At 33.5% G+C, this 12,217-nt stretch overlaps 1 protein-coding gene and 1 long non-coding RNA gene across 3 annotated transcripts in view; one reads left to right on the top strand and one right to left on the bottom strand.

The window, feature by feature from the left end:
• The window catches only part of LOC139142231 (neuralized-like protein 4), a 61,348-nt gene that overhangs the window by 13,805 nt on the left and 35,326 nt on the right, over window positions 1-12,217 (top strand). The gene's annotated exons all lie outside the window — the stretch shown is intronic.
• Window positions 689-9,609, bottom strand: LOC139142232 (uncharacterized). Of its 2 annotated transcripts, XR_011554325.1 has the most exons (4): window positions 9,483-9,609; window positions 8,868-8,995; window positions 6,031-6,085; window positions 689-5,117 (listed from the first exon to the last, which is right to left on the bottom strand). It is a non-coding gene; the product is annotated as an uncharacterized lncRNA (long non-coding RNA). The 2 variants fall into 2 exon arrangements; XR_011554324.1 differs by lacking the exon at window positions 9,483-9,609 and having other exon boundaries at window positions 4,986-5,117; window positions 8,908-9,003.

Here is a 12,217-nt window from a genome sequence, read left to right as displayed (position 1 = left end):
TTTTGCTGACCAACGATTGTATCCTGGGTACGGACTTGGTGCCGCTCTGCCTTAGTAATAAAGATCTGAAGTGGTGGGTTAAACTGACTTCTTGGTGTGCGTTCCAGTTACTAAAAGTATTACGATTTCCGTATCAGTTGAGTGACTTGAATTAGTGAAGTCCTGTTGATATCTACACGTTACGAAGAGTGAGTCGTAACAGCAGTAGGGCGTATGCAGGGTATTTTACTCATAGAACACTCTAGTAGGTTACGCGCTGACCTATATTTTCATTGCCGATGGATACAAAATAAACAAGGCTCATTTTGGCATTGTCAAATTGTGTCATTCATGTTTAATAATCCGTAACGTTTGCACCAAACAAATTCAGAATGTTTTTGTTGTTTTAAGTGTGTATACGGTGTTTGATACAGTCATAGCAACGCATTGTGGGATAACCGGGAAAAGGTTTATCAGAAGATGTAGAAGAATCTGGAAAGTCACGTGGAAGGTCAAAATTACTTCTAGCACCGTAATCTTAATACTAATTTTCGTATTGTTACGTCCGTCGTAACTTAGTCGCAGGATAGAGCGTGGTACAGTAGGGAATTAGCAGCAAGTAGTGACTTTGGGATAAAGTAAACATCAAACCTCTGTACGGGATCACCCATGAGGGAACTTTTGCAAAAAAATAGAAATAGACAACAAGTTGTCGGGTATCAAAGATCAAATTTTATTACTCTTCCTCCAATGTTCTAACTACAGTCCGATCTCTCCTGCTAAATGCTTAAAATTCTGGATATTTATATTTTCCTTACATGAGCACCATCACGTCACGTTCTAAAATGAAAGATGCTGACATGTAAAATATTGACGTTAAAACATTAGCAAATAAACATCATAAAATGTCTGTTAATGTCACTTGGTACCAGGTGGAAAACATTGTTGTTATTTTTCAAACCGTGATTTATCATCTCGTCGTTAGATATAAGAGATTTTAGATTGTGACACTCTCCTTCACTTTTAAAATCAGCATCCACGCTGAACAAAATCAGTGAAAACTGCAGTAGATACCCATTTTAGATGCTCGAAAATTGAACAGAAATGAATGATAAAAATACTAAACTTAGATTGTGGTAAATTGAAAATAATTAAATCAGTAAAAGTTGATAGTGAAATTATTAAAAGCAATTAATACAATGAAGATACAGAATATATAGTCCAGTAATTCTTAAATTTGCATGTTTAAAGTCTGTTAATATTGTTAGCATTTACATAACTGAAATAACTGTATGGTGCGCATTCATGTTGATAACGTAACCGTGTGCTAAAAGCGGCAAATAACACGTGAGTAAAATTCGTATAACACCTAATAATGAAAACGAATGAGAAAATAAAAATTATCGTAACATTATTGTTTCAAAGGATCATAATCATTCAGAGTGTTTGTGGAAATGATAAAACTTTAGTATCACTATATAAATTAAGAAACCATAAGTACATATACAGGACAGGCATCATCTGCATCACATTCCGGTATGATTGGCCAACCATGTTTCTCTGTCTAGGTGGTCAGGGTCATTAGTGGTATCGGAATTATTATTCATATCATCATTCGAATCATCACCGATATCTCAAAGTAGCGGCTTTCTCATTACATCAATTAACGCGCCAGTACTTGAAACAACGGCGGAAGTAACAGCATTTCCAACAACAGATTCGCCTGATCTTATACATTCAATATAAAATAATCACAGGTAAAATAACAAATACAGCAACTTCGACATTTGTCGGCGAATTTCTAAAGTTTGTGTCGTTGATTTCTGTGCTAGCAGAAAATACATTTATCAGAGCTGTCTCAGCTGGTACAGTAAGCTTCAGTAAATGAAGGGCAATGAGAATACCTCGATGTCAATAAAGTTTACAAGTACGCTAACAGTAGCTAAACAAGTAATCTCAAAAAGCCTGATTAGGGACTGGACACAAATTACAGGGGATGGGGTGGGCCGGTGTTTTTTGGGGGTGGTCGCCATTTTTCGCCCAAGCATTTATGAAGGGTCATAAAATTTTGTACAAGCCTATTGGGGAGAGTCATCTTCGTTGATGCATCAAGGAATACTGAAAAAGAAAAAAAAATCCAGGCACTTTCATTTTCTGCCATTTCCATTTTCAGCGCGCCCTTCGGGCGCAAGTTTAAGGGTATAATAAACAATGTACTGATGATCCAAGCAGCCACATTGATCTAAATTGTCATGATTACTACTTTTTGAGGACATTGACAGAATAGAAACTATTCAGAATAGTGTATAGTGTCATCAATAACAATTGGAAACTTCAGGTCGAACAACTTTGAATAACAATTAAGGATCAGATAACCTATGAGTTATTTGTAGTTTCGACATTGCCTACAATGTATAATGAATCAACATTTTGGTGAAATTCCTAAATCAAATTTCTTGTACAGCCATTGACTTGAAACCACTCTAGTCTAATCATGATCATTAATACTAATAATTAAGAGTACATAATGCACAGATTTATCTAGTTTTAAATTGGAAGAAAACTATTCATAGTTTCATCATAGACTGCCATGTACAGTGAATCGACATTTAAGTGAAATTCCAAAATCAAATTTCTTGCACAACCATTGACTTGAAACCATTCTATTCTAATCATGAACATTAATACAAATAATCAAGTGTACATAAATGCACAGATTTACCTACTTTTGTATTGGAAAAAAAAATTATTCATAGTTTCTTCATAGACTGCACAGACTACACAGATGCACATGTTACCACCCTCTTCTAATCAAGTACAATTATGTCAATTATTTAGGGTCCAAATATGCAGAAATAGTGCATATTTATAATTGAGAAAAACAATTTTACAGTTTTGTCATAGACTTCCATGTATAGTGGATCAACATTTTGAGCGAAATTCCAAAATCTTGCTAGTTTTATATTGAAAAATAAATGTTCATAGTTTTCTTATAGTCGACTACCATGTAAAGTGAATCAACAATATCGATTAAATCTAAAAATTACACTTTTTGTAAACGCCTGCACGTTTTACCTGCCACTTCAAGCAAAGTACATTTACATGAATTATCACACACATATGATTTGATATTTTTGGACAAAGCGTTATATCGGCCACATTTTGCCTTTCTTTTGGGAGGGGGACTTCAAAAGTATATAGTAAGTCGGAAGGGGGTCTTGAGCACATATTGTTGGGGGGGTATTGAGTAACAGGGGGGTCACTTAGTTTCATGCACGGAAAGGGGGGAGGGTCACTAATTTTTGTGCATGAACTTTTGAAGGGTCACTATTTTTGATGCAGCGGTGTTTCAAAAAACACCGGCCCACCCCCCTGTAATTTATGTCCAGTCCCTTAAGATAATAAAAGATCCAATTCAGAGGAGTTACTGTGCTGTTCAAGCTCAGTTTAGTACTATAAATATTACACTGTTTTTGTAACTTCTCATTCTAAATAGGTCTAAATTGAAGCATATAAAACCATACATAATATGACAGTGCAAGAGTGATGTTTTGGTCAAAATTGAGTTTTTGAGTGAGTGTCATTTGTGAAACGTTTGAGTAAAAAAGTGAAAGTAATTGATATTGCAATAGGAACGTAACTTGAGGTACGACCTTTACAATTGAAAGTCATCGCACTAAGGACGTAACTCAGTAGCTACGTCTGTTTCACACGGGCAAAATGTGAAAACATCAAAATGTAAACACATCTTATATAATGAGGATGCTTTCATGAATATTTCATCAAAAACAGAAAATCGACCTGTGCATAAGCAACGTAACTCATGATGCGTTACGTCCCTTTTGCTAAAAATTCTAGTGCAAGATGGACGAAACTCCACATTTTTTCAATTGACATAAAATCATGATAAATAATTCATATATGAGATTTTATATATCTATGACATAACCCTTTACCCGTAAAACCATTAACTACAAGCAAAGTGAATTTTAGAGTTAGCGGCTTTTAATACCTTTATTCCCCTCTAAGTCAGTTTGTTGAAAAATTCAGTTACTCCCCTCTTACACTTGGCCATCGATATAATTATGGGTTAATTTATCTTCTACATTGATGTGCCGCATTAAAACTGGTAATAAGTACAATTACAAATACAGATGTAAATTTAATCACAATATAGAAAATAATTCGAAAGACTGATGTGTTTTCAGCTCTGACTTCGACTAGCTTGAATTGTAAAGTTTATTTTTTACTCAATTGTGTGGAAAAACAGAAACATTACTGTTTTTATATGCCAAGAAATAATATAAAATATTCAACATAATATACATGACTATTGATAGCAACATGAAAGGCTAGTTTATTAATTTCATTATCAATCATTAATAACGTGAAAAACAGTGTAATATTTATCGAGGTCGCAATTTAACACAAGGGTAGATATCTGTAAAGCAACAGCAAGGAGGATAATTAATATTGGTATATTCCCCGTCAAGGACTTGAAAATCTTTGAGATACCAAAGTTATAACATTTCCATACTTTGCAAGCAAGGGTTAAGCTTAACGGTCTATCTAGTATACATATTTAAACACGAAAACGTGCTAATCTGACACATTCACATATTTGTATGAATTTCATGACACAGTTAATTGAATAATGACCAAGCAATTTCCATAGCTTCTCTGTCAAGATGTTGAGACGCTCATATCTAATCTGAAAGGGATACAGTCGTCAGAATGAGCTCAAGGTCGCATTGGACCATACAACCGATGTAAACACTATATTTGGGTAAGATGGTGATTGATAAAAAGAAAAACTTTCTGTCACAATCTACATCTTACAATTTAAATGTTGCAGCTATGAATAGGTGCTTCGAGATATCGTACACGAAATGCATCGTTTGTAAACAAGAAACTCACACAGACGCAGTTCCGACGACTGCTTCCCTTTAATATGATCGCTGATTATCGTTGACACCTATTGCATTTATTTGAAAAGTATGACAGCAGCGCCTACAATCAATGCAACACAAATAACAGGGCAGGGTATAATCAGCACAACGGAGCCTCCTTTAACGGCAGCAGCTGTTACTGCTGCTGCTGTTGATGCTGCCACTGCTGCTGGTTCTGGCATCTTGTTCCTTAACACAAACAAAAATGAGCTCAAGGTAACTGCAAGTTCACACATAATTTATGTTATAATCAGAATATGAAGCTGAACCCGCTTCAGTCCATTGTTTTGCTAAGAACGTGATCTACTTTGTTGATACTTTTGGCAGACTAATAATTTTGTTTATAAGGTTTCAGAACCTGCCGTAAAAAAGGTAACAGTGGAGACTAAGATCGAAAAATTCATATTCTATACCTTTGAAACTACCTGTAGTAAACGGGCAACTTTTAAAGTGTAGTTTCGGGAAAGTGAAATAATGCATAGTCACTGAAATAAGTTTTTGTACCGAGATTATCATGTTCAGATAGAAATAAACTGGTGTCTTTTAGCTCTTTTTAGTATAGCCAAAAGTGAAGTTTCAGTCCCGACGAAAATTCGTGCATGCGCAATATCATGTAGCACGTTACACATATGTATGTTATTTTGTCAAAGTAAAGTCTGGGCATTTTTTTCTTTTATACGCTGAATTAGAATAGTTAAAATTGTCAAAAGATACGTCTATTGTCCCTTGAGTATGAAACATTGGCCAGAATATAAGAGCAGATTTAAAGTAGAAAACCAAGGGCTATTTATCATGTACCATAATGGCTGGTAACGGTCTAAATACTTACGGAAGTTTTGATTTACTGCTGTTCTTTCCTTTATATTTTTGATTCAAATCAATCTATGTGTAGAACAGTTCTGGGCATCTGGATATATTCACAAAACTGCAACACAACACACACACACACTCTCTCTCTCTCTCTCTCTCTCTCTCTCTCTCTCTCTCTCTCTCTCTCTCTCTCTCTCATATATATATAATATTGGAATTTCCTGGTTGTTAACATTGTGAATGTAATATTTATGAAAACACCAAAGAAATACATCGGAAAGATAAGACTTACCTAAGAGAAAGTCTATGTTCTTCGTGAATTCTAAAACAAGTGTTTTATGAGCGAGCTGAATAAGAAAGTCAAGAAAATGCAATCTTCAATCAATTGTGAAAGAAGAGAACTTATTTTATTTCAGAAAATGGTCTTTTACTCAATAATTATCAATCTCTCAACTTTTTCTCAATTTTTCTCAATCACTTTTGCATGTTAAAATAGTAGTATGTGCTTGACCAATGTAATAATTGATGTAAAACCGTCGAATTACATGAATAAAGGTATTTGCAGAAATGTAAACGCGCCAGACTGAGCTAGCCACAAAACTATCGTGCACCCGCCTAAGCAGTAGACGTACTAGACCAAAGAAGGCTATTTATTAACCATATATGTCACATGCTGGGAGATATGCAAAATCTCCCTTTACCCGTATGGCATGTTACACCAAAACTTACTTGTAAACAGGTCGACAAATATCATGAGTAACAATAATTTCATGTTATTCGTGTACATGTAGGTGCTTTTAGCTGATGCAGATTCTGAAGTTAGCAGTATACTATGCGCGTTCAGACACTGAAGAAAAGGTTAATTATCAAATGGTATGAATACTGTATTGGTGCTTTATAAAACCAGATGTTCTGTCATATTTCTTAGCACAATATAAAGATAAAATACACATTTTATACACAATCGCATTTATCGCAATTTGACAGCTTAAGGAAATTGATACAGGTACCAACAATAATTAAGAATCCAATCAATCAATAAATATACTGGTTTACTTTATACTTTGTTGTGATACATAATGCAGAGCCTGACATTTTTCGAGCTGCAAGTTGTTTTGAGAAATATTTTTGTCTCTCTTTGACTATTTTATCATTTCTTTAATTTATATACGTTGGTTGTTTTTCATTACATTATGTTGACATTAATAGCTTTAGCTTACGGAGGTATGTGGTTGGACTATGTACATAATATACTGCGAAAGGAAGCAGTTGGATTTTCTCGTACCAACAAAGAGGTGTGTCTGCCTAGAAGAGGCAAACGAGCAGAATATAACAGCAGAAATTCCCAAGCAATGATTACGATCCATGTCAAGAGCTAAGTAGGCAGCAATTTTTAAAAAAATGAGGCAGCTTGCACAATATTGATGAAAGGGACACCTAGGTTTCCCTCCCACGATGGGACAAGAATTTGAAAGTTACTAATAAGCAAATAAGCAAATAAGCCAAGTTCATTAAATATGTAAATTAGGAATTGGCTTTAGTAAAAATGCTTACTGATTGTCAATAATGTTGTATCATGGTATCTGCAATATATGTACCAAGTTTGTCAATTTTGGTCAAGTCAATTCAGATATATCTCTTATTAGGAAAGTTCATTAAATACGCAAATTAGCAACTATCTTACATGTCACCCCTTAATGATTCCCACTGCTGATATATCTTGGTCTGATCAACATTTGTAGCAAATCTCATCAAATAGTGTGTAATCATTTTTAATATATATCTGTGTTTCTAAAAAAATTTATTTGGCTATGGTATTCGTCATATTTTTGATTAACGGATGTGTGGAGTTCTATAAAGTACCTGGATCAGTCAGAAATCCGACCGGTCGCTTGCAAGAGCGTCCCAACCCTGGGTTTTGCGTCGCATCTCTGAAGGGTGCGCGTGTTCCAACAGGGAAGAGCGCGAATCGAAGGGTCTCTGCCAGACTAGTATGAACGGTACCATGCAGGAAAAAAGTTCCGGTTGATGACGCACAACAAGGGTTATATTATATTATATTATATTATATTAATTATATTATATTAAATTATATTATATTATATTATATTTATATATTATATTATATTATATTATATTATATTATATTCTATTATTTTATATTATATTATATTATATTTATATAATATCAAATTATATTATATTATATTATTTATTATATTATATTATATATATTATAATTATATTATATTATATATATTATATTATTATATTATATTATATTATATTATATTATATTATATTATATTATATTATATTATATTATATTATATTATATTATATATTATATTTATATTATATTATATTATGTTATTATGTTATGTTATTATATTATATTAGTTATATTATATATATATATGCCAGACTAGTATGAACGGTACCATGCAGGAAAAAAGTTCCGGTTGATGACGCACAACAAGGGTTATATTATATTATATTATATTATATTATATTATATTATATTATATTATATTATATTATATTATATTATATTATATTATATTATATTATATTATATTATATTATATTATATATATTATATTATGTTATGTTATGTTATGTTATGTTATGTTATGTTATGTTATGTTATGTTATATTATATTATATTATATTATATTATATTATATTATATTGTATTAAATATATTATATATATATATATATATATATATATATATATATATATATATATATATATATATATATATATATATATATATATAAACAGGCAAAATTACTTCATGTACAAAATAATTATATCTGTTACTTCAGTTCCATGCATCCTGCAATCATCAGACAGAAGAAGTGGAAACGAGGAAATCTGTATACTTCGATATATATATATATGTCATATATATATATATATATATATATATATATATAATATATATATATATATATATATATTATATATATAATATATATATATATATATATATATATATATATATATATATATATATATATATATATATATATATATATATATATATATATATAATATATATATATACATACAGACAGACGGTAAACACATTTACAGGAGAGATAAGCCAAAATAACCTCCAACCTGTCAAACTATCTTTCAGGTGCTACTTGTTTGTGCACACCTGTTGGATTAGCTGTAGCTTTCACACGGTATGTCAGTTGTTGTCAGCTTAATCAGACCAGCCCAGTCGTCAGTAATGTTAACAACAGCTGACCTGCCATATCGGAACAATATTCAGTATTAGTAACATTCGTGTTTGAAAGACATCGATGGACGCTAATTCTCGAAACATATTATCATTAATTAACATTTTATTTCAATTTTTATCCAAGTAAAGTACTGACTCAATGCCGGCGCTCCCCTTGCAAAATTTGATTTCACTTTGAAAATTCGCACCAACATTCGTATTAGTTACGCACAGCAAACTTTAAACCATGGCACAAGGTCTTTTAAATTCAGAAATGGAAGCCAGACCTTGTCTGACTGTAACATACTTTAGTATTGTCAATCAAGTACAGTTACATGAGCAAATGGGAATGAATCGAAACTACTTCAGATTGGGGGTCTCTTAACTCAGATCGCTCAGTAACTATTATTATTTTAAAGTCAATTTTACTTTGAATTGGAGGCTGACATCATTTAACAAAAAAATCCCGACGATAATTGTATTGAGAAGATAAATACAGAGTAAAATACCAACCTGACTGTTCTCTTCTTTCATCATACTTCTTTTTCTAAGATGGAGCTATTCTTGTAATGACGAGAAGTTCCTCTGATATATTATTTTATCGGACGTCATAGGCCACAAGCCAATCATCTTAGCCTGCCATCAATGCGAGAAAAGTAAAGAGAACGGTAATTGGTCAGTTTTCCTCCAGATATCTGCCAAATACTATCTCACCAAAGCCACAGCTTTAATTGGTGTGTGCGAGCGTCGCATTGGCGACGAATATTTTCCCAGAGGTAAATTATCCTTATCAGAAAGTACATCGTGACCTGCCACATCAAGACACTGAAATTTAGTTTACTGAAAGATAAATCATGCAATATTAGGACAGAAGCAGGCACGGGTATTAATCACTTTTAACAAACTGTGACCTCTAATATTTACGACGTCGATGAAACAGATAAGGTTCCAGGTACAGCAAGGTAACTTCGACAAACTGTTCTCATATCACACTGGTTAACAATTAACCTGTTGAGTGTGACGAACAACAACTAGTCTTTGGCGTCGATGACCTTGTATTCAAACCGAAAGTTTAATTAATTCTAGCCTACCATACAACCGTAGGAGAGAAATATGCACGAACAACGGACAAAGTTGTTGATGACCAAAACATGTTCTCAAAGAGGACGTGAACACTATTTTTCTCTCTTATTCGACAAAGGGCAAATTCAAAACAAGGGGTAGCAGACGACCAATTCGGATGAAAACAAAATTATATAAAGGCAATCGTGTGACAGAGACAGGGTAGTTTGAGGGTGTTGCATCAAGGGAAGAGGTAGTGGCATATGGAGATCGCTGGAAGGCATGACGGAAAAGCAAAAAAAAAACACTTGAAAACGGATATCAAAAGCTTTTATATTGAGGCGGGAGAGCAGTGCGGAGCAAGTTTCTTTTATCATCACGTTCCACTTTTGTCCAAAATAACTTTAATTAGTCTATGCAAACAACTCTGCTCTCAATTTGGCTTCTTAGTAATTCCCGTGAATTGGGTATATCTTGGGAATCCGATCTTTGTGGTATAATCATCTGTGGTATTGTAGTTTCCAGGTATGGCACAGTAAATTGATCAGATGACTTTAAATCTACCAACCACAAAATCTTTCAATTCGTATTTTCACCAGTCTACACTAGTCCAAGTCAATACGGGTCAGCCTCTACAGAATAGTTGAACTCGTCATCAATTAAATAGGTCATTGATATTTATCCCACACCGTGGCAACTACAGGACGGACCATATGAAGTTATTGCCGAATATGCTGCAAAGGATGTACACGTGCTTGATAGATAGATCGTCTGTTGGATCTATCGATCGCGTACTCATTGCTTTGCCCTCGTGCGCTGAATGGTAGTATGCTTGCACATTTTGCCTCAAAACACGGTCGATATCTTCAAGACAATGCGACTGACCGCGATTTTCGAGAAGACGGTTAAATTTGTGATGAAACTATTTAAGGTGTACGAAATTGTAATTTGAATATTTTGCGTGAGAGCACTGCCAAAAATCGAGTCGCGTGTTTACTTCTAAATCTATTTGTAAATATTCTGAATAACTCTGAATACTATGGCTATCCCTCGCTAGCACGGTGAAAGCTATATCGGCCAATTGCCAACTTGCCTTGGCATCGGTACAGCGCGAGACAATGATTGACACGTTCACGTGACCGAATCCGTACGCCTGGTTGGTAGAGATACCATTCGATGTATCAAAATTTCAGCTTAATATGATTTATTAATGAAAGTATCTCCTGGGTGACTGGCCGCTTTACCCATTAAATGGAAGTAATGCGCGTAAGTAAATCACAAATCGCGACGAAATTCATGCAATATGTTACAATAATTTTAGTCCATCTACGTCAAAAGAAAAAAAAGAAGACTGTTCATGTGATAAATAATATTATATAATCCCGTGGTATTTTTTACTCTGTTTAATGTCATCCTATACTCGTATTTTTCGCGGAGCCGCACAACGTCTTGTCTTCGGCTCGAAGTTGTATACGATGTATATGTACCAGTATACGATGACGTCAAACATAAAAATACAATGGGATTATATATAAAATATACTCCTAAAAGATTTGCATAGATTCGTAAAAGAAAAGAGTTAGTTACCCATAAGATATATATATGTCTTCCTCGTTGGCAGTTATAGTTCGTTATTAACTTTGTTGTACCCCAGTAAGGACCATAATTCACACGTTTAATAACTGTCTCGTGGAATGCCAAACAGCGAAATCCAATACAGACGGAAACTCTGTTCATTGTAGAAAGAACCACGCCTTTATATTTAAATAATTTTGACCTTATTCAATCATTGTTGTAAAGTGTCGTTTTCTTCATACCTGTTAAGTGAGCATATTTATCTACAAGTAACCCAATAGAAAGTTGCAAAATATTTCAAATATATGTCAAAATACAATCAAAGTAAAATGGTCTCAGTTACTGTCACGGATCAAAATTCTGTGTTTTATGCTTGTCATGTGTCAGCCACATGTTTTCATTATGTACGCCAAAGAGTACAATGTGAAATACTAAATATTCGACTGGATGTAGATTACCTGAATGTGTAAACAGCAATATATATTCTCCAAACAACGGAATATGTGCCTGAGAGCAGTTGTCAATGACAATTTGCTCAGAGTTAGGAGGGCAAATAGTATCCTGCCTCTTAGGGTATATGTTCGTTTTCTAAAATGATTTTATCACA

Source organism: Ptychodera flava, chromosome 10 (genome assembly GCF_041260155.1).
Source record: "Ptychodera flava strain L36383 chromosome 10, AS_Pfla_20210202, whole genome shotgun sequence".
Lineage (NCBI taxonomy): Eukaryota > Metazoa > Hemichordata > Enteropneusta > Ptychoderidae > Ptychodera > Ptychodera flava.
This window is presented reverse-complemented; position numbering and strand designations above follow the sequence as displayed.